General features: G+C 47.4%; 1 pseudogene; it reads left to right on the top strand.

The window, feature by feature from the left end:
• LOC141476814 (nucleolar protein 6-like) overlaps positions 1-23,636 on the top strand; it is a 68,576-nt pseudogene that overhangs the window by 39,171 nt on the left and 5,769 nt on the right.

Raw genomic sequence — 23,636 nt, forward strand, 5'->3', positions numbered from 1 at the left:
CTGTAGTGTCCTCTCAGCCCCTTGAGTCAGCCTCCTCAGTACTCCTTCCCCCTCCCCTCCGCCACTGCAGTGGGATCCTTTCTCATCTCCAGGGTGTCCCTCTGGTCTGTACCAGTGTCTTCCCAGGCCTGTGAAGTTCCTTAGGGATAAACATGGGACGCTGTTTCCAGGGCTGCTAATCTTTTTTGTAAGCAAAGTGTGAGGCTGGAAGGAGGGAAAGGGAAAAACCTTTCCAGTGCAACTTGGAGTTGCCTCCTCTTCCCATGTGTCTAAGAGGGTGCTCCAAGTTTTTTTTTGTCTTTGCATTTGGGTTGCTTGGGGACATGCCTGCTCTCATGCGGATGCAGACATGGGTTTGTGAGGTCCATTTCTTTGCTCCCAGGGGGGTACAATAAGCCATGGACTTGATCAGCTGGGTGGGAAAGGGAGTCTGCATGGACCAGAGCTGGGACTCAGTGCTGGTCACTGATGTTCTTCATGTGTATTCTCCCCAGCCTGGCTATAAACCAACTCTGAGCAGTGGGTTTTCTGCAAGTACCAAGTTGGGCAGTGACCCACGCCTCTGTTAATGTCTCCGCATCATTTATTCCACAAAAACGTACACATAGTTTTAAGTTTTTTTCCATTTTAATACAGCTGTATCCACAGTGCTGGATCCTGCCTGTCCAAATATTTGTGTCTGGGATTTTTCCCCTCCATTAATGGAGCTTGCTCTCACCCTCTGTTTGCTTGATGAAAGATGCTGCTGTCCTCTGGGGCAACTCCTGTTGGACAGACAGGACCGTCCCTTTGTTGCACAGCTCCTCATGTCCCCTGGCTGTCATTCAGCTCCTGTTAACTTCTTGACTCCTCTCTTCATTCTGGGACTGTGCTGCATTTGGTCTGTCTCAGCTCACGTCTGTCCTTCTTGACTGCCCACCCCTGGGGTCTGGGCTGGAGAGGACCACCTTGGCCCCATGGAAAGCTCTTCTTCGGGGACCACCCCCAAGTCCTGGGGACAGTTAGATTTTTCTGCCAACACTGTAGGGTAGAGAGTATAGTCCTTCTGGCTAGACATCTGATGTGGGTAGGGAGCATCTCCTTTCTCTAAGGGTTGAGCTTGCTGTACAGTTGGGCTGTGGCAATCAAGTGTGTCCTTCCTTGTGTACTTTGGTGTTCCAGAGAACAATTAGCCTATCCACCAGGAGATGGCCATGGGGGAACCACCTTGCTCTCGACAGAGTCCACTAAAGTTGTTTTCCCAGGGCGTGGTGAAGAACAGCACTGAAGTGAAGATCCTCTTTCCTGTGGTGTATGATGACCCTGTACAGTGCTACCTCCAGGAGCTGAGAGTAAGCATGACCCTTTGGAGAGTGTCATGGTTTGGGCTGGGCTGGCCACTAAAATGAACAACATATGTTGTCTAACCTCTCTCAAGCATACAAACCAGATTTGCAGTTACACCAAGACACAGTCTTCCAGAGGCACCATTTGCTCCAGTTCATTGACGTAGTGGTGCTTAACTGGTCGAATATATTGAAGGGTTTATTTATTCTTTGTGTTTGGATGCGGTGGGTCAAGCGTGCTGTAATCGTGTGGATGTGCCTCCAGATGTATGATGTGGTCAGTTGGATTGCTATGGTACCTGCATATCTTGGGCATCATGTGATGGATTCTGTTGTTAACTACAGTTTCAGTTTTAGCTGGGGAAAGTTTACTGTGCCTTCTAGTGATTATCCCAAAGTGATACCAACGGAATTAGGGGATGGAAAACCTGTGGGCTCTTTGGAGAATGATTGTGATTATTGTTACGGTCACTTAATCGTGATAGTGCCGTCGATTTCACTGAATGTAATGCAGGCAGTATTTACTATTAAGTATCGGTGCAGAAGTGAGCATTATGTGGCATGCAGTATTGCTACTCAGACACGGGTGGAATCAGAGATAGCACGAACTCAGACAACGGCCCCAGCGAAAGCTACAGCAGAGACACAAACAGTTGCCCCCCCCAGCCCCAGCGACAGTCACAGCAGGGACACAAACAGTTGCTGCCCCAGCCCCATGAGTCTCAGTGCAGACACAAACAGAAACAGCCCCAGCTCCGGCTCCGGCTCCAGCCCAAGCCCCGGCCCCGGCCCCGGCCCCGGCCCAAGCCAAGCCAGCGGCACCGGCCAAGGCCACGCCGACACCGGCCCCAACGGCATCGGCTGCTCCCCCACCGGCTCCGGCACCGGCCAGGCCCGCACCTCCACCAGCACCGGCTTCGGCCCCGGCCCAAGCCGCGCCCCGGCCCGTCCCGGCCCCGGTCACTCCGCAGCCGGCGGTGAAAGTGACTCCGCCGCCCGCACCCCCCGCATCTCCGTCGCCAGCCCCTCCCCCGCCCGCAGCTGCACCGGCTGCTCCGGCCCCGACAGCCAGCGCTGTCACTGCTCCAGCCCCCAACCCGAGCACTGCCGCTCCCCCAGCGCCAGCAGAACCGGCACAAGTTGCCTCGGTGACCAGGAAGCAGAAAAGAAAGTCAGCTCCTTCCCCTGCCCCTTACGACAAAGACGCGCCCAAGCCAGACAGCAAGGGAGAGGGTTCCTTGGATGAAGATCCAGGACAGGGTCCTTCTGGTGTAGATAAAGGAAAGCACCCTCTTACAGCAGAGTCAACAGATTGGGCAGCTCCTTCTCAGGTAGATAGGGGAGAGGGTCCTTCTCAGCCAGCCTCGATACAGGATGATGCCTCAGATGTAGATGTAATTATTAACTCTTTGTCCTTAAAGGATTTGCGAGATCTGAGGAAGGATTTTACTCGTCATGATGGGGAGCCACTTCTCTCTTGGTTGCTCCGATGCTGGGACAGTGGAGCTAATTCCATAGACTTAGATGGTAGAGAAGCCAACCAGCTGGGAAATCTGGCCAAAGAGGGAGGTATTGATAAAGCGATTGGGAATAAGGCAGAGGTTCTCAGTCTCTGGAGGCGACTGTTATCAGCTGTAAAGAGCAGATATCCCTTTAAGGATGATATCCAATGCCGTCCAAGGCAATGGACCAGCATGGAGAAAGGCATTAAGTACCTCAGAGAACTGGCTGTGTGAGAGGTGATTTATAGCGATTGGCAAGTGACTATAGACCCTGATGAAATGCCATGCCAACGACCTTTGTTGAGAAAGTTTGTGCAGAGCGCACCATCAGTGTATTCCCACACGCTGTCAACAATGGTCTGGGGAGCATCTGATACTGACACACCAACTGTAAATGAGGTTGCTGATAGGGTACGACAGTATGAAGACAGTCTCTCTCATCCCATCGGTGTTGCAGCAATAGAAAACCTGACTAAGAGAGTGGCTGAACAAACTGAGAAGATGGCTGAACAGAATAAGACACAGACTGAGGCAATAGAGAATATAAGCAAGACACAAACTAAGACAATGACCGAAACAATAGAGAACATAGCTAAGACACAGACTGAGACAATGGAGAAAATGACCAAGGCAATAGTTGAGCAAAACGAGACAATTTTTCACAAACTGCTTGAAAAACTTGCTGAGATTGGGAGAGAATCTTACTCTTCTCCAGCTCAGACTCAAGTTGCAGCTCAGGCTCAAGCTCCTGCTCAGACCCAAGCTGCAGTTAAGACCAGAGTTGCAGCCATTAAGAAAAAACACCCTCCTATGAGACCAACCAAAGGGAAACAGGACTCGCTCCGAGGTTTCCTGTGGCTTTGCCTCTGCAATAATGGAGAGGACATGAGGAGATGGGATAAAAAGCCTACTTCAGCCCTACAGTCACAAGTGCTTGAGTTGCAAGGTAAAGCAAACAGAAGAAAGGATGGTTACATGAATATGGCTGCTCCAGTTCAGAGTATGCATTGCCCCTGTCCAGACAGGAACTCACCTTGCAATTGTAGACGCCGTCCTCAGCATTAGGGTTTCCCTGCCTCCAGCCAGGAGGAGGAGAGGGATAACCGAGTTTATTGGACTGTGTGGATTTGATGGCCTGGCACATTAGAGCCACGAAAGTATAGAGCCCTGGTGGACACTGGTGCACAGTGTACCCTAATGCCATCGAATCATAGAGGGACAGAATCAGTCACTATTGCAGGAGTGACAGGAGGATCTCAAGAACTGACTGTACTGGAGGCCGAAGTGAGCTTGAATAAGAATAAATGGGAGAAGCATCCTATTGTGACTGGCCCAGATGCTCCGTGCATCCTTGGCATAGACTACCTCAAGAGAGGGTATTTCAAAGACCCGAAAGGGTATCGGGGGGCTTTTGGTATAGCAGCTGTGGAGACTGAGGGTATTACACAGCTGTCTACCTTACCTGGCCTTTCAGATGACCCTTCTGTGGTGGGATTGCTGAAGGTTAAAGAACAACAGGTACCAATTGCTACTGCCACAGTGTATCGGTGACAGTATCGCACTAACCAAGACTCCCTGGTTCCCATCCAGAACCTGATTCGTCAGCTGGAGACCCAAGGACTGATCAGCAAGACTCGCTCACCCTTTAACAGCCCGATATGGCCAGTGCGAAAGTCTGATGGAGACTGGTGGCTAAAAGTAGACTATCGTGGCCTGAATGAAGTCACACCCCCAGTGAGTGCTGCTGTGCCAGACATGCTAGAACTCCAATATGAACTGGAGTCGAAGGCAGCCAAGTGGTATGCCACAATTGACATTGCTAATGCCTTTTTCTCTATTCCTTTAGCAGCAGAGTGCAGGCCACAGTTTGCTTTCACCTGGAGGGGTGTCCAGTACACCTGGAATCGACTGCCCCAGGGGTGGAAACACAGCCCCACCATTTGCCATGGACTGATCCAGACTGCACTGGAGAAGGGTGGAGCTCCAGAACACCTGCAGTACATTGACGACATCATTGTGTGGGGTAATACAGCAAAAGAAGTTTTCAAGAAAGGTAAGAAAATAATCGAGATTCTTCTGAAAGCAGGTTTTGCTGTACAAAAAGGTACAGTCAAGGGACCTGCACGAGAGATCCAGTTCTTGGGAATTAAATGGCAAGATGGGCATCGCCAGATCCCAACGGATGTGATGAACAAAATAACAGCTATGTCCCCACCTACTAACAAAAAGGAAACACAAGCCTTCTTAGGCATTGTGGGATTCTGGAGAATGCATATTCCAGGTTATAGTCAGATTGTGAAACCTCTCTATGAAGTGACTCGAAAGAAAAATGAGTTTACGTGGGGTCCTGAGCAACGACAGGCCTTTGAGCAAATTAAGCAAGAGATTGTGCGTGCAGTAGCCCTTGGACCAGTCTGAACAGGACGGGACATTAAAAATGTGCTGTACACTGCAGCTGGAGATAATGGCCCTACCTGGAGCCTATGGCAGAAAGGACCAGGGGAAACTCGAGGTCGACCCCTGGGATTCTGGAGTCGAGGCTATAAAGGCTCTGAGGCCAACTATACTCCAACTGAGAAAGAAATCTTGGCAGCCTATGAAGGAGTTAGAGCTGCTTCAGAAGTAATTGGTACTGAAGTACAGCTCCTCCTGGCGCCCCGATTGCCACTGTTGGGCTGGATGTTCAAAGGTAAAGTTCCTTCTACTCATCATGCCACTTATGCTACCTGGAGTAAGTGGGTTGCCTTAATCACACAGCGAGCTCGAATAGGAAACCCAAATCGTCCAGGAATTGTAGAAGTGATCACAAACTGGCCCGAAGGCGGAGATTTCACAATGCCACCAGAGGAGGTGGTAACACGTGCTGAGGAAGCCCCACCATATAATGAACTCTCAGATAATGAGAAACAGTATGCTCTGTTCACTGATGTATCCTGTCATATTATAGGAAAGCATCGAAGATGGAAAGCTGCTGTATGGAGTCCTACACGACGAGTTGCAGAAACAACTTAAGGTGAAGGTGAATCAAGTCTATTTGCAGAGGTAAAAGCTATCCAGCTGGCCCTAGACATTGCTGAATGAGAAAAGTGGCCAATTTTCTACCTCTATACTGACTCATGGATGGTGGCAAATGCTCTGTGGGGATGGGTAAAACAATGGAAGCAGAGCAACTGGCAGCGCAGAGGTAAACCCATCTGGGCTGCTGAATTGTGGCAAGATATTGCTGACCGGTTAGGGAAACTAGTCGTGAAAGTACGCCATGTAGATGCCCACGTACCTATGAGTCGAGCCACTGAGGAACATCGAAACAATCAGCAAGTGGACCGAGCAGCTAAGATTTTCCAGACAGATTTAGATTGGGAACATAAAGGTGAACTGTTCTTAGCTCGATGGGCCCATGACACTTCAGGTCATCAAGGAAGAGATGCAACGTACAAATGGGCTCGTGACCGAGGGGTGGATCTAACCATGGACGCTATTGCACAGGTTATCCACGATTGTGAAACATGCGCCGAAATCAAGCAAGGTAAAAGGTTAAAACCTTTGTGGCATGGAGGTCGGTGGTTGAAATACAAGTACGGGGAGGCTTGGCAAATCAACTATATCACACTCCCTCAAACCCGCCAGGGTAAGCGTTACGTGCTTACAATGGTGGAAAGAAGCACCAGATGGTTGGAAACCTCTGCCGTGCCCCATGCCACTGCCCGGAATACCATCCTGGGCCTTGAAAAGCAAGTCTTGTGGTGACATGGTACTCCAGAAAGAATTGAGTCTGACAATGGAACTCATTTCAAAAACAATCTTATAAGTAGCTGGGCAAAAGAACATGGTATTGAGTGGATATATCATATTCCCTATCATGCACCAGCTTCTGGAAAAATTGAACGATACAATGGATTGTTAAAAACTACCCTGAAAGCAATGGGTGGTGCATCCTTTAAAAATTGGGACAAGCATTTAGCGCAAGCGACTTGGTTAGTTAATACCAGGGGATCCATCAATCGAGCTGTTTCTGCTCAATCAGACCTTCTACATACTGTAGAAGGGGATAAAGTCCCTGTGGTGCATGAAAGGAATATGCTAGGGAAAACTGTTTGGGTTTTTCCTGCCTCAGGCAAAGGCAAACCCATTCGTGGGACTGGTTTTGCTCAAGGACCTGGATGTACTTGGTGGGTGATGCTGAAGAATGGAGAAGTTCAATGTGTACCTCAAGGGAATTTGACCCTGGGTGAGAATACTTAATTCCGAGTATGATGTTAGTTGTTTATAATACTAACAGTGTCCTAGAAGTGTTTTTCAGGATGACACTGCAATGATGAAACCTAGCCGGATTGATCAAGTGGCGTCTAGTAAAACTTCTCCGAGATGGACATGCTCCCCATGGGCATGAACCACAATGAATTTCACACTTTCCTACCCTGAGAATCTGATCTGCTGTGAAATGGACTTAGCTTTTGTTTATAAAGATAAATTATAACTGAGTGACTTACATATATCTATATATATATGTATGTGTGTATGGATTTTATAGATGATAGTAGTTGTAATCTAAGCATGATGCAAATGGTATGGAATAAGGGGTGGAATGTCCCGGTTTGAAGTAAAACTGAACCAATTTTCTGCTCTGTAACTTTACATCCTAGCTAGGCCTCCTCTAACTCTCTGAAATTAACGGCATATTGTGGAGAAAACTGCTCGTTCTCAGAATGATAAGACCAATGTTTGTGCTCCATGCCAAGGAATGGTATGCAGAGAGGCCCTTGCTTATACTTATTGCTATAACAACCAAGGTCAGCCCATTTCGTTATTTGCCCCCTTAGGGGGTTGGAAACAGAAAAAACGTAGAGGGGTCACATCTGTAGGGAGGAGTGGACAGGACAGGTGACCCAAACCTGACCAACTGGGGTATTCCATCCCATCTGCCCCATGCTCAGTATAAAAGCTGAGGGATCAAAGAGTCAACTCCCTTCCTGCGATGGCCAACGTCCAGAGAGGACTCTGTTCATCTGCCTTTGATCCCGATCCGTGTGTTCCTGACTCCAGAGCTGGAATCCAGTTCCCATCCGTCGCCGAGTCCAGTCTGGGACTTCCCCAGTGCCTGCTGGTGACGTGACTGTCATCCTGGGAGCTTGATACGGTTTTGTATATATTGTATCTATTTCATTATTTTCTTCTTTTTTTTTTTTATTTTAATATTAATTCTTCATTAAAGTAGTTTAGTTCATTCTAAACTTGTAAATCTCCTTATCTCTTTCTCCTCCTCTCTCCTCTTTTGGAGGGGGGGAGAAGGGGGGGAAGGGCCATCTGTCGGTCCGGTTTTGGTAAATTAGGCCGAAACCACGACATGTGGGTATGTGGAAAACATCAATATCCAAACTCGTCATCCCAGTGCTCTTCCACTGTGTGGCCATGACAAAGCCTCAGCAAGCTGGGGAGATATGCAAGATGCTGGGTGACAGTGGTGATCCACACCGGATCTGGACAGCCAGTACTTTGCAGGTGTGCAGCGTCTGCCACTTTGGCCTTTCCCAGCTTCGTGTGCGGTAGCTGAGTAAATGTTAGTGTGCAGAGAGGTGGGGCTATGATGCCTTTTTTTCAAAACCTGGCTTGACCTTCAAGTGTCGTCATTCCTAACCCACAGAAGTGCTGTGAACAGTGTCAGAATTGCTGTAGGAATTGTAGGCTGGCTTTAGCAGGAATGGTTCTATGGAGGTCTTCGGCCCTGTTCCCCCACTCAGGGTAGAGCCAGCTTTGATGTTAGAGCAGGTTGCACAGAGCCCAGTCCTGTTGAATGCTGACTGTCTCCAGGGATGGAGATTTCCCACCTCCCTGTCCCAGTGTTTGACCACCACTGTGAAAATTTGTTTCCTAATATCTGACTGGGATTTCCCTTGTTGCAGCATGTGTTGGCTCCTCAGGTCCCTGTGGCAGCTGGGCTGTGCTAGTGGCAGCTTGCTGGAAGGCAGAGCTGGAGCTGGGGAGGCTCCAGCTTTAGTTGTGTTCTAGAAGCTCCTGGCTGGCCCTGACAGCCCTCCTAGGCAGCATGGCAGGTCAGAGGGCTTTCCTCTTGCTCTTCTTCTGACCGACACACCAGGAGGATTTTGTCCATCTTCCCGTGTGCTTCTCTTGCCTGAAGATTTGGTATCAGCTTCTCTCCAAGCTTGTGTTGAGGAAGGAGGTATGCCTGCAAAAGAAAAATATTTTTTGGGTAGTGTTTCTTCTCATTCTGGGCTGTAAGTGAGCCTCCTCCAGCCTCTGCAGGGTTTAGCATTTGCTGCCCCCCCAGTTGGCTAATCCTGCATAGCTGCCAAGTGTTTCTGTGCATCTGCTGCCAGGCTCGGCAGTGGTGGCAGTTGCAAGGAGGGGGACAGCAGAAGGGCCGGATCTTGCCACCAGGTCCATAGAAGGAATTGTAGAGGTGCCTAAATTAAAACTCCAGTTTGGGTTGTGTGAGCCGATGCAGGCAGGACGCAGGAACAACCACAAAAACACGGATTAAAGGCAAATAACAAATTTAATCTCAGTACCTCATGGATCGGGGAATCTCTGAAGCAGCACCCGGGCAGAGGCATGCAAGCAGGGGACGCAGGCACCGCGGAGCAAGAGAGAGTCCTTATTAGCAAGAGAGTCCTTGTTAGCAAGGGAGTGAGAGAGCGAGAGAGCTCCCACTTGCTGTTTGGGCCTGTATTTCAAGGATTCCGGCAGGCAGAGTTTTCCGCTGTGCTTTGATCTCTTCAACAGCAGGGCAGGAATCTCAGGCGTGTTCGATAAGGTGCCCCTGAGTCCATCCCAGGCCTACTTTATCCAAATGCAGATGTTCTACTTGTTGAGCACACAAAACTAAGCAACAATTAGTGTGATATATGTGTTTTCCAGCACCCCATGTGTGAGTCACTTGAGCATGTTTACAGTCCTCCTCGCCAATCTTCCGTTACTTTCCCACAGGCTGGAAGATGCTGGGCCCTTTACATTCAAGCTCCCCCTTCACCTTAACCCAGGTAGCTTAGGAGGTGGGCAAAGAAACTTGCAAGGTTTCTTTGAAAGTTTCTTCACCCTGGGCACAGCCCAAGCTGCCCGCAAGCTGTGTTGTGTGCTGATCTCTGCCCATGGGAATCTGCTGTGGCTTCAGTAGAGCTGCCAGGTCTAGCAAGGTGCAAGCTCAGTCCTCCTGTCACCTACAGCAGGTTGAGACTATCTTGGGGAGTGAGGAAGTGAGAAACAGAGATGCATGCAAGGCCTCTTTAAATTGAGGAAGACCTCAAAATTGTCTCACAATTTCCCTGCAAGTAGTACTGCTTGTTTAGCTGGAAGGACATGAAGGAGAGGGGAGAGAAGGTGCCCAGTACTCGCCTGCCTTTGAGAAGGAAGGTGGTTGAGAAGCTAGAGGTCCTGCAGACACATTGCTGTGAGCACTGGAGATTTCTTGGGGTCCAGGATATGCAAGAAGGGGGAGAAGCACCTTGCATGAGACTTTTAAAAAGGAACAGGAAGCACAGCAATTGGGAACTGTTCGCTATTTCACTATCTCTTCCCAGTGTCTGGATCCGACCAGATATATCAAGACTGGCCCCTCTCTTTTGTTCCCTAAATGATGAGGATTTGACCTGCTACCATGAAACCTTGACCAGTAGGCATAGATCTGGGTAGGAAATGGAGTTTCTTAAGCCTGAAATCCCTCTCCACCCCGTGCAGGAAGGGGGAGGTTAGAGCTGAACAGAGCATTTCAGCAGCTGCCAAGGCGCTGGAGGTGCCTGCATGCACAGGGCTGGAGCCTCTGTGTCTCCAGAGGGGTTGGGGCTAAGCGACTCTCATGGAGACCTGGCAGGGGGCTGACTTCTTGCTCAAAGAGGAACTGGAGGTTGTTGGACAAGCTGATGGGGAGAGCAGGCTCCTTGGGGAGGCTGTTAACAGGCTTACAGCAAATCACACTGTATATGGAGACAGTCGTTCAGGAAACTCGGGGTGTGTTGCAGTTTATAGGACTTTTTTTGTGCTTCTAGTCAACTCAGTGTCAACAAATGGCTCCATAAGTGAAAGGTGCAGAAGAGACTTCTCCGGAAAGCAGCTTTCACTATCTTTTAAGCAATTATGACATCCAAACTGAATTTTCTCTAATACAGGTAATAATAGGCTTGGAATAGGGTTTGATTTGGTTATAAATTACAGCTGGTCCTAAATCAATATATTAACATCCCAATGAAGAAACATGGATATGAGCAAAGATCACATTGCCTCGTTGGAAGCAGTGTTGCGTTCACTTGGTGTCTCTTGTTCTTTGGACTGAGGGTGCTCAGGAGGAAACAGAGCAGGAATGGGTCACAGGTGTCTCTTAAGAGCGAACTATGGGGTAGAGAGCCTGAAATCTGCCTCAGCAGCCCTGGCTCGGGGGCTTTTCCTCCTCTTGAAGGTTCTGAGATAGGTATGGCTTTGTTCCCTTGCAGATGTTGTATTGGAGGTATCTTACAGTACTAGTTCTTGGCTCTTATAGCTTTCAGATCAGTAGCAGGCAGACATGAAGGGGCTGATGAATATCTCTTTCTGGACAAACAGGTGTTTCTTCTCCTGGAAAAATCACAGAGGTGATGCTGCACATGCTCTCAGATAACTTGGCAGTGTCTACCTGTGTTGGAGGGCCTCAAAAGCTGACTTTGCACTGCAGGGTCACCAGTAAGCGATGCTTCGTGTCTTAGAGTACTAATGTTGTTGCTTAAAGGCAAGACCTTTGCATTAGCTTTGTGCTTTGACCTGGCTTTGGTTGCTAGCCTCTCCAGCACCCTTATATTTCTCCTCCCCTGGCTTTCACTGCTCTAAGCAGTGTTCAGCTCATCCTGCAGGCTGGGAGCCCCAGGGGTGATCCAAACACATCAAGAAGTTGGTGCCGGAAAGGAGTGTGGTGACAGCAGTGAATCCTTACAAAAGATTTTGGATGAGAAGGTACTGAGATGCTTTGACTCAGAGTAATTTGTTCTCCCTTAATAGCACAAACCACAGAATTGAGGAACAGGATTGTAGCAGAGGCCGACAGTGCAGCTGTGGTGGGTTTATAGCAACAAAGGGAGACATCTGCCATGGATGCTGTGGGATTTTGTTCTCTTCTATGGCATCTGCCCTTTTCTGAGCTTGTCATGTGAAAAAGGGCTTTAAATGCCTGGGCATATTGATTGGGTTGAGAGGGGCTGAGAGTAGCATCTTCCCCAGTGTCCTCGACCCAGTAACTGGGAGACCCACTTTTGTCCTGTCCAACCTGTTTGCACCTGAGAGGTCCCTGTTCTTCTCAAATCAAAGGGTTAGCAAGGCAGTAGCGCTCTGGAGACGAAGGATTGCTGCATACCTTCCCCAAGGAGCCTAATCAGAGGATCAAATGAAAGGAGGGGAGGTGTTGAGCCCTGACTGCTTTAATTTTGTCCTGCCTCAAGGAGATGTGCTGCGGGAGCTGGTCTGATCATAGAAGCATAGAATCATAGAATGGTTAGAGTTGGAAGGGACCTTAAAGATCATCTGGTTCCAACCCCCCTGCCATGGGCAGGGACACCTCCACTAGAGCAGGTTGCTCAAAGCCCCATCCAGCATGGCCTTAAATACTTCCAGGGATGGGGCATCCATAACTTCTCTGGGCAACCTGTTCCAGTGCTTCACCACCCTCACAGTAAAGAATGTCCTCCTAATAGCTAATCTAAATCTCCCCTCTTCCAATTTAAAACCATTACCCCGTGTCCTGTCACTACATTTCCTGACAAAGAGTCCCTCTCCGGCTCTCCTGTAGACTCCCTTCAGATATTGGAAGGCTGCTATGAGGTCTCCCCGGAGCCTTCTCTTCTCCAGGCTGAACAATCCCAGCTCGCTCAGCCTGTCTTCATAGGGGAGGTGCTCCAGCCCTCTGATCATCTTTGTGGCCCTCCTCTGGACCCGTTCCAACAGTTCCATGTCCTTCCTGTGTTGAGGACTCCAAAGCTGGACACAGTACTCCAGGTGGGGTCTCACGAGCGCAGAGTAGAGGGGTAGAATCACCTCCCGCGACCTGCTGGCCACACTTCTCTTGATGCAGCCCAGGATGCGGTTGGCTTTCTGGGCTGCCAGTGCACATTGTTGGCTCCTGTTGAGCTTCTCATCCACCAACACCCCCAAGTCCTTCTCCTCAGGGCTGCTCTCCAGCCATTCTCCACCCAACCTGTATTTGTGCCTGGGATTGCCACATCCCAGGTGCAGGACCCTGCACTTGGCCTGGTTGACCTTCATGAGGTTTGCACAAGTCCACCTCTCAAGCCTGTCCAGGTCCCTCTGGATGGCATCCCTTCCCTCCAGCATGTCGACCGCGCCACACAGCTTGGTGTTGTCGGCAAACTTGCTGAGGGTGCACTCTCTCCCACTGTCCATGTCTCCGACAAAGATGTTGAACAGCACTGGTCCCAGTACCGACCCCTGAGGAACTCCACTCGTCACTGGCTGCCAATTGGACATTGAACCATTGACCACAACCCTTTGAGTGCAGCCATTCAGCCAGTTCCTTATCCACCGAGTGGTCCATCCATCGAACCCATGACTTTCCAATTTTGAGACCAGGATGTCATGCGGGACAGTGTCAAACGCTTTGCATAAGTCCAGGTAGATGACATCTGTTGCTCTGCCCTTGTCCACCAAGTCTGTGGCAGTATCGTAAAAGGCCACCATATTTGTCAGGCACGATTTGCCCTTGGTGAAGCCATGCTGGCTGTCTCCAATCACCTCCTTATTTCCCATGTGACTTAGCAGAGATTCCAGGAGGATCTGCTCCATGATCTTGCCAGGCACAGAGGTGAGGCCGACTGGCCTATAGTTCCCTGGGTCTTCCTTTTTTCCTTTTTTGAATATTGGAGTTATGTTCCCCTTTTTCCAGTCAGCGGGAACTTCGCCAGATTGCCACGATTTCTCAAATATGATGGAAAGCGGCTTAGCACCTTCTTCCGCCAGCTCCCTCAGGACCCGTGGGTGGATTTCATCAGGTCCCATGGACTTATGTACCTTCAGGTTCCTTAGAAGGTCTTGAACCTGATCTTCTCCTAGAGTGGGTGGTTCTTCATTTTCATAGCCCCTGTTTTTGCCTTCTGCAACTTGGGCAGTGTGTCACATCTGTATTTTACTCTTTGTAGTGTATCCACATTTGTAGACCCTGTACTATAGTTTCCAAAAAACATACAGAGCTCACAAATGTATGCATTTTCCCAGGATTCCCTCAGCAGCAGTCTGCTTGTTGGACGCTAGTGACATGTTGTGTCCAGCTTCTCCAGGAGTGTCTTAGCCTCTCCCCTTCCCAGGTGAAAATATACATAATATCAAGCAATGTGAAGGTGCAGTGGCAGGAAAAAATAACAAACTGGGAGCAGCAGGCTGCTACCACCAGGACAGCTAGCGTGCAAGGCTCGCACCCCCTCACACACCCCAACTCCCTTACCCTGTGCAGGATAAGCACAGGCACAGAAATCAATCCCTAGTCATTTCCCAGTTTCTCTGAGGAAGAACAGGCAAGAGAACACCGCATGAACAACCTTCTCCTGGCTGCCTTGTTTCTCTTGGGCAACGTGAATATACACTGAAAAGCTCACATAAACTAAGCCTCATAATTTAAAGAAACATCAGATTTACAACAAGCCAACTCTGCTATCTATACACATGTAGCATCACAAAACGTGAAAAGGATCAGTAACCTAAGTCTCTCCCCTTGTCTGGAGATCAATGAATTGATCGAGTTGCTCTGGTGCCTGGGAGACTCTGGGTAGAGGTGAAAAGCTAGTCATGGGATTCAAACAACAAGTTCTTCCATTCCAGGACAGATCTGATAGAAAAGGCCTGTTCTGGGAGTCTGTCCAGATGAGAAGGTTTTGCAGATGCTTTTGAGGGAAAGCAGGTTCAGTCCTGCAGAGAGGGCTTCCCTGGAGCCTCAGCTCATCACCAGCCTCCCTGGTGCCTATGATCACGAGCACCTCAGAAAACAAACCCTGGCAGGGATTCTCCAGCAAGGCTAAATTAAGTTTAAGTGTCTCAAATGAGGCTCCCATGGGACCTCTGTCATGACTGCTGGTCTGTGTTGTGGTGGCTGTTGAGCTACAGAACCCCCAGCCATTGGCTGGGCATGGTGTGGGAAGGCTTGGTTAGTGCAGCTCTTACTCCAGGGGTGGCTTGGCTGTCCTCTGGAGTTCAAGGAATGATCTTTCTGCCTGCATCCAGTGAGTCCTGTTGTGGCAGTGTGCTCTCCTCCTTTCCCCCCTCCCCAGCTACCGCTCAAGCCATAACCATCAGTGGGAGTTGTGATGAGTTGCACCTGGACTTTGGGGGACGGCAAGCAACACAGCCAAAACACTGTCTGGAATGGGGACCTAGATATTTTGTTTTGTTCCCATGCGAATATGACTACAGTCACACAAAGGATGGAAAAGATAAGGGAGTTATAGTCCAACAATGGTGTCCTGGGGCATATTAAAAAGAGTGTGGCCAGCAGGTCTAAGGAGGTCATCCATATGAGGCCACATCTGGAGCACTGGAACCAGCTCTGGGCTCCCCAGTTCAAGAAGGACAGGGAATGACTGGAGAGAGTCCAGCAGAGGGCTACAAAGATGATCAAGGGAATGGAGCACCTCTCTTAGGAGAAAAGGCTGAGAGACCTGGGTCTGTTTAGCCTGGAGAAGAGAAGACTGAGGGGGAACCTCATCAATGCTTATAAATATCTAAAGGGCAGGTGTCAAGCGCATGGGGTTAGGCTCTTTTCAGTGGTGCCCAGCAGCAGGACAAGGGGCAACAGGTGCAAACTGGAAAACAGGAAATTCCATCTCAACACGAGGAAAAACTTCTTTATGTTGAGGGTGACAGAGCACTGGAACAGGCTGCCCAGAGAGGTTGTGGAGTCTCCTTCTCCGGAGATATTCAAAACCCGCCTGGATGCATTCCTGTGCAACCTGCTCTAGGTGAACTTGCTTTGGCAGGGGGGTTAGACTAGATGATCTCCAAAGGTCCCTTCCAACCCCTACCATTATGTGAGCAAACAGCCTCCAGCATCAGTACAAGAGAAGTTTCTGCACATGACCTTACCAGTTTTGGAGCAACCTTTACAGATGCTTTACTCCCTTGCCATCCACCAAAGTCCAGGTTTAACTCATCACAATTCCCACTGATGGTTATGGCTTGAGCAGGAGATGGAGTGGGGGAGGTGGGGAAAGCGGGGAGAGCACACTGCCACACTCCACCCTGTGACTATGGTCAATTCATCTTACCTTCACAGAGCGGTGGTACGATCACCTCTTGCCTCTGCCATAAATAGTATATTGATAGTTTGTGCGCTTAGAGATCCACAGTAAGTAGACAGTAAAGCACTGCTATTTGTTCTTTGTTAATTTGCCTGTGGTTGAAGTTGGGTTATTTGTTTGGTCAAACACCAAACCTTTATATACAACATAACTATAAGCAACAAATATATTAAAATTAGAAACAGCAAAATCATGACTGGCTGAAGCATACGATTAAACACTCCTGTTGCTGTTGGTGACCATCGAATAAGAGTTTCCCACCAATGGTGTTCTCCTTCCTTCTTCATTCTTTCCAAGTGCAGTGGTGTGCTCTCCCTGTTTTTCCCCCTCTTCCCCCCGGCTCCTGCTCAAGCCATAACCATCAGTGGGAGTTGTGATGAGTTGCACCTGGACTTTGGGGGACGGCAAGCAACACAGCCAAAACACTGTCTGGAATGGGGACCTAGATATTTTGTTCCCATGCGAATATGACTATAGGTCAGTTATCTTACTCTATAAATAGTGGACAGCCCAAGAGCCCTTTGAGCTCTCCTGTACAGCAACGGGCTGCACGCCAGGATCTCCCCTTGAGTGGGGATGCTCGCTTAAGGTTCTACTCCTCGAGGTTTAGAGATTCCTTGCCACAACAGATTCTCGGTAAGTGACTAATAGCATGCTAAACTTTGAAATCTTAGCTAAGTAATGTAAAGGATTGATTGCACATATATAATCCTTTAGACATAAACCATTGACCAAATCTGGGACTAGGATTGGATCCAGCCGCACTCAGACTCCTCTCTGAGAAGGAGTTTAGAAAGCAAGGGGGTCCTTTCTGAACCTCGTGACTCAACAGGAGGGTTTCCCTGATAGCTTGTCTGACCCCGTCCTCTATGCAGTAAATAATCGAGTGTACCTTGCCATCGAACCTCGTAAAACGCTGTTGCATTCACTACCAACTTTGTTAAATCACTGTTTTATATTAATAAATATTTCACTACTCCTCTCTTATGAGTGAAGTTAATCACTCTGCCTGCCAGGATGGCAGGCATTATCACTAATTATTTACAGAGACATGGAGTGAACCCGAGCCCCAAATTCTCAGAGGAATGGGCTTGTGATAATTGGCACAACTGGGAAGTTGTTGAAGAGCACTTAAAGCAACTAGGGGCCACACAAAGGATGGAAAAGATAAGGGAGTTATCTGCAAGATGTTAGGCACTTGTTTAGAATCCGGGTACCAAGACAAGGAGAATAGAAATAGGAGATGTTACCGGAAACAAAAGCTCTCAAAACCAGAAGCAGTTCAGCGAGGAGATATTTCTTTATTCGATGTTGGGTGCTAGGTGGAAATACACAAATCTAGCACACCTTGCTGGGGATATTCACCCATTATTTTTACACAAAAGATTCTCATTATTCTGCCTACCTAATACATAACTCCACCTAGGCTTACATATTCATTAGGATGACCAAATAGCCCTTTTGCACATGTGTATTAAATTTTGCAAAACAATTCTGCACAGGTGTGAGCTCCTCGGTGGTTGTTTGGGTAGGGATACCCTTCCTCACATTATCCTTTTAAGGTATTGAGTCCTCTCAGGACAGTAAAAGTTTACTGTAAGCTTGCCAGCTTCTTGAGGAAGATAAGGATGTCCTTGGAAGTAGCCACAGCTCTGTCCTAATTGGTATAGGAGTACATAATTTGACATATGAGAGAACCTCAAAGTGATTAACTACTTCTTGTTATCCCATCCTTATTGATATCAGCTCGGTGACCAACTATTTTCTCACAGAGTAAGAAGCTCAGTAATTAACTCATTTTAGTTAGCATATGGTTATAAACAAAGCAGAGGCCTGCCTTTGGTAATGGAGAGAGCAGGACCTAGAGAAGGAAATAGAGAGCAGGAACACAACTGAGTTAATGCTATCTTTAAAAATTGAACAGCTGCAAAACCAATTGCAGGAAGTAAAGGAGAAAAGGCAAAAATTTGTGGAAAAGGTCGAAATGATGCTTATACAGGCTCCCCGCCCCCCTGACATTGTACGTATTAAGAAAATGATAGTGATAAGATAGGGAAAGGAGTGTCTTCACAAACAGGTGATAAGATAGGGATAAGAGTGTCTCCACAAACAGGGAAGTTGACTCAAATTGCAGGACTGAGATAACCGAAAAATAGGGGAATTAACTGAAGCTGCAAAAGTTAGACAATTGAAAAACCACAAAAGTTGAACTTCTATGTAGGAGGCGGATCGGGAAGCCTGTACCTTCCAAGTACCTTAGCCAATGGGGAAAGGAAGAGGGTTATTAACCACAGAAACAGCAGTTAAGATGGCCGAACACGGGTGGACTCATCATACTCGAGTCAAGACGTCCAGGGCCCCGGAAAACTGGACTTTGGAGCTAAAGGAAGAGGAGGGGAAACTGCGGCTAACCTTCCATAGAAAAAGACCTGATTAGTAGTATTTGATAAGTTAAAATCAAGGGCAAGACTGGATTGACCTCTGTGTTTGCCACAACAAGAAATTCTAAACTCCGCTACTGGCTGCAACCCAGTAGGCGTTGAGCAGTGGAAGCACATGCCATACCAGACCTTGATTTGAAAAAATGGAAAAAAAAAAAAAAAAAAAAGAAGTTTGTCCTAATCTAGGGTAGGAGACTAAAACTAACTCTTACCAAGAGTGGGTCAGACCAGTAGCCATCGGGTAGACCTCAGGAGGAGTTCTGTGTGTTTACCCAAAGGATCTACGGTATAGATCCATAAGGAAAGGAGTTCCCTTATTTGAACTTCCAGCAACTGGTAAGCAGACACTAACTGAATTGTTTCTATGTATTCACTTGATAATGGCCACCTGAATGAATTATACAATATTATGGACCAGAAACATGGAATCCCCACGAGGTGATTTCTGGAGCAAGAGACCCCATTTATAATTTAAATAGGATAATTAGATTACAAGCCGTTTTTGAAATTATAACTAACCAGAGAGCTGAGGCTCTTGACCTTCTTGCAGACCAATCTACTCAAATGAGAAACGCAATTTTTCAACATCGAATGGTCCTAGATTATTTGCTAACAGAAGGGGCAGTTTGTGGAAAATGAAATGAATTAAATGAAATTTGTTGTTTACAAAGCGATGATAACGGGAAGGTAGTAAAACAGATAACAAAAGGAATGAGAAAGCTAACTCATGTGCCAGTTCAAACCTGGAAAGGATGGGAATTAGACATGTTCTCGTGGTTGCCTGGTGGACCATGGATTAAACACGTTTTTCTCTGTGCAGTAGCAGCTCTGATTTTTGTACCATGTATGATACCTTGTTTTATGCAGCTCATTCAGCATGTAGTCAGAAGAATGCAAGTAGTAGCTGTGCCTAGTGACCCAGAATTAGTTACAAGGGGACAAAAGATTATGTCTCTGCAAATAGTTCCAAAATCAAAAATAAGTCAAGAAGAAAAGATCCAATTAATGGTGACTAAACTTTGTGAAGACAAATATTAAAATAAAAAGATGAGGGATTGATTAGATAGGGATAAGAGTGTCTCCACAAACAGGTGATAAAGTACGGATATGAGTGTCTCCACAAACAGGGAAGTTAATTTAAATTGCAAGAGTAAGATAACTGAAGGAAATAGGAGAGTTAATTGAAACTGCAGGACTGAGATAACCGAAAAATAGGGGAATTAACTGAAGCTGCAAAAGTTAGACAATTATAAAACCGCAAAAGTTAAACTTTTATGTAATAGGCAGATCGAGAAGCCTGTACCTTCCAAGTACCTCAGCCAATGGGGAAAGGAAGAGGGTTATATGCGGCTGGCAAATTAGGATAAAATGGAGGCTGCGTCCTCCGGCAAATTGAGAGACCCCACAGGAATATGCCCCAGTGGACTCTCCCTTTATTTGAATAAAGTCTTTGCAGGTCTCCTCTGTCTCCTTTTTGAACACCAACCTCTGGCAGTGGGATTTTCTGCACAATAGTATCCCCTGAAGATTGGGACGGAGACATTTGGGGTGATCCTGAGGATAGCAGTAGTTTCACAGCAGTAGTTAACTATGTTGTGCATTAATCCTGCCCATGTAGGAAGTTGCCTGGGAGGGTGATTGCCCTGTGTATTAAATTCAGTATCTCTTCTAATCTCATCCCTTTTTGCAACTAGATGGGATTTAAGAACTGCTGGGGCTACTCTGATCAGTGGTTTTAACATTGTAAAATCTACTGTAGCAGAGAATGGGACATCGTGTTGTCCTCATTCATGCATGGCTTGTATGCAAGTGGCTTTTGTGACGGCTGTGGATAACTCACTTGGGGATTAGGGAGGGCTCACCCCGCTCCATGGTGTCAACTACTCCAGCCCAATAAGCTCCTCGACTGGTGATAGAATGGGGTGTATCTGCCGGGTCGGGTCCTAGATTTAAGAAAACTCCCGGACCCCAGTAGCCACTGGCTTCATCCTGGCTTAACATTATTCTGTCACTGCCACTTAAGCATACTTGCCACAAGTATTTAGTTCCAGTTTCACCAGCATTTCTACTATATTTCTCTTGCAAGTTTGTCAGTTGCAACAAATCCCAGGGGCTGGTTCGCGTAGTATGCCGCGGATTACCACCCTGAGGTCCCGCAGTTATTTCTGTTTTAACAAAGGGTCTGGCTTCATATTCAGGAGGATCTGTAGGGAACAAAGGAACGTCTTCTTCTGACTCGCTATCATCAGGACCACCTGTCCTGGTTTGAGGTAAAACAGGACTAATATTCTGTTCAGTAATTTTACTTTTTAGCTGGGCCTGTTCTAACTAACTAAACTCTGAAATTAACAGCATATTGTTCAGAAACTGTTCACTCTCACAGCGATAAGACCTGATTATACCAAGGAATGGTATGCAGAGAGGCCCTTGCTTATACTTATTGCTATAACAACCAAGGTCAGGTAAATTTGTTATTTGCCCCATTGGAGGGTCGGAAGCCGAAAAGCATAGAGGGGTCACACCTGTAGGGAGGAGCAGACAGGACAGGTGACCCAAAACTGACCAACAGGGGTATTCCATCCCATCTGCATCGTGCTCAGTATAAAAGCTGAGGGATCAAAGGGTCAACTCTCTTTCTTCAATGGCCGACGTCTGTTTGTCTGCCTTTGATCCCGATCCGAGCATTCCTGACTCCAGATCCGGAATCCAGTTCCTGTCCATCACCGAGTCCAGTCTGGGACTTTTCCCTGTGCCTGCTGGTGACGTGATCATCATCCTGGGTGCTTGATACAGTTTTGTATACACTGTACACTTTTTTTTCTTTTTTTTCCTTTTTTTCTTTTCTTATTTATTATTTCATTATTTATTAATATTTTCATTAGTTTAGTTTTTTCTAAACTCATAAATCTCCTCTCTTTTCCTTAGAGGGGGGAGGGAGGGGCCATCTGTCGTTCTGATTGGTCAATCTGGTCCAAACCATGACACCACCCCAAATGTCTCCATCCCAATCTTCAGGGGATACTATCAGTTTCCTAATCTGTACAATGTCAGGGGGGCAGGGAGCCTGTATAAGCATCATTTCGACCTTTTCTCCCAATTTTGCCTTTTCTCCTTTTCTTCTTGCAGTTGTTTTTGCAGCTGTTCAATTTTTAAAGACAGCAGTAACTCAGTTGCTTTCCTGCTCTCTATTTCCTTCTCTAGGTCCTGCTCTCTCCTTTTCCTATCCTCCCTGTCTTGATATGCGGCTTCTAAACAAGTGCCTAACATCTTGCAGATAACTCCCTTATCTTTTCCATCCTTTGTGTGGCCCCTAGTTGCTTTAAGTGCTCTTCAACAACTTCCCAGTTGTGCCAATTATCACAAGCCCATTCCTCTGAGAATTTGGGGCTCGGGTTCACTCCATGTCTCTGTAAATAATTAGTGATAATGCCTGCCATCCTGGCAGGCAGAGTGATTAACTTCACTCATAAGAGAGGAGTAGTGAAATATTTATTAATATAAAACAGTGATTTAACAAAGTTGGTAGTGAATGCAACAGCGTTTTACGAGGTTCGATGGCAAGGTACACTCGATTATTTACTGCATAGAGGACGGGGTCAGACAAGCTATCAGGGAAACCCTCCTGTTGAGTCACGAGGTTCAGAAAGGACCCCCTTGCTTTCTAAACTCCTTCTCAGAGAGGAGTCTGAGTGCGGCTGGATCCAATCCTAGTCCCAGATTTGGTCAATGGTTTATGTCTAAAGGATTATATATGTGCAATCAATCCTTTACATTACTTAGCTAAGATTTCAAAGTTTAGCATGCTATTAGTCACTTACCGAGAATCTGTTGTGGCAAGGAATCTCTAAACCTCGAGGAGTAGAACCTTAAGCGAGCATCCCCACTCAAGGGGAGATCCTGGCGTGCAGCCCGTTGCCGTACAGGAGAGCTCAAAGGGCTCTTGGGCTGTCCACTATTTATAGAGTAAGATAACTGACCTATAGTCATATTCGCATGGGAACAAAATATCTAGGTCCCCATTCCAGACAGTGTTTTGGCTGTGTTGCTTGCCGTCCCCCAAAGTCCAGGTGCAACTCATCACAACTCCCACTGATGGTTATGGCTTGAGCAGGAGCCGGGGGGAAGAGGGGGAAAAACAGGGAGAGCACACCACTGCACTTGGAAAGAATGAAGAAGGAAGGAGAACACCATTGGTGGGAAACTCTTATTCGATGGTCACCAACAGCAACAGGAGTGTTTAATCGTATGCTTCAGCCAGTCATGATTTTGCTGTTTCTAATTTTAATATATTTGTTGCTTATAGTTATGTTGTATATAAAGGTTTGGTGTTTGACCAAACAAATAACCCAACTTCAACCACAGGCAAATTAACAAAGAACAAATAGCAGTGCTTTACTGTCTACTTACTGTGGATCTCTAAGCGCACAAACTATCAATATACTATTTATGGCAGAGGCAAGAGGTGATCGTACCACCGCTCTGTGAAGGTAAGATGAATTGACCATAGTCACAGGGTGGAGTGTGGCAGTGTGCTCTCCCCGCTTTCCCCACCTCCCCCACTCCATCTCCTGCTCAAGCCATAACCATCAGTGGGAATTGTGATGAGTTAAACCTGGACTTTGGTGGATGGCAAGGGAGTAAAGCATCTGTAAAGGTTGCTCCAAAACTGGTAAGGTCATGTGCAGAAACTTCTCTTGTACTGATGCTGGAGGCTGTTTGCTCACATAATGGTAGGGGTTGGAAGGGACCTTTGGAGATCATCTAGTCTAACCCCCCTGCCAAAGCAAGTTCACCTAGAGCAGGTTGCACAGGAATGCATCCAGGCGGGTTTTGAATATCTCCGGAGAAGGAGACTCCACAACCTCTCTGGGCAGCCTGTTCCAGTGCTCTGTCACCCTCAACATAAAGAAGTTTTTCCTCGTGTTGAGATGGAATTTCCTGTTTTCCAGTTTGCACCTGTTGCCCCTTGTCCTGCTGCTGGGCACCACTGAAAAGAGCCTAACCCCATGCGCTTGACACCTGCCCTTTAGATATTTATAAGCATTGATGAGGTTCCCCCTCAGTCTTCTCTTCTCCAGGCTAAACAGACCCAGG

The sequence above is a fragment of the Numenius arquata genome, chromosome W (genome assembly GCF_964106895.1).
Source record: "Numenius arquata chromosome W, bNumArq3.hap1.1, whole genome shotgun sequence".
Classification (NCBI taxonomy): domain Eukaryota; kingdom Metazoa; phylum Chordata; class Aves; order Charadriiformes; family Scolopacidae; genus Numenius; species Numenius arquata.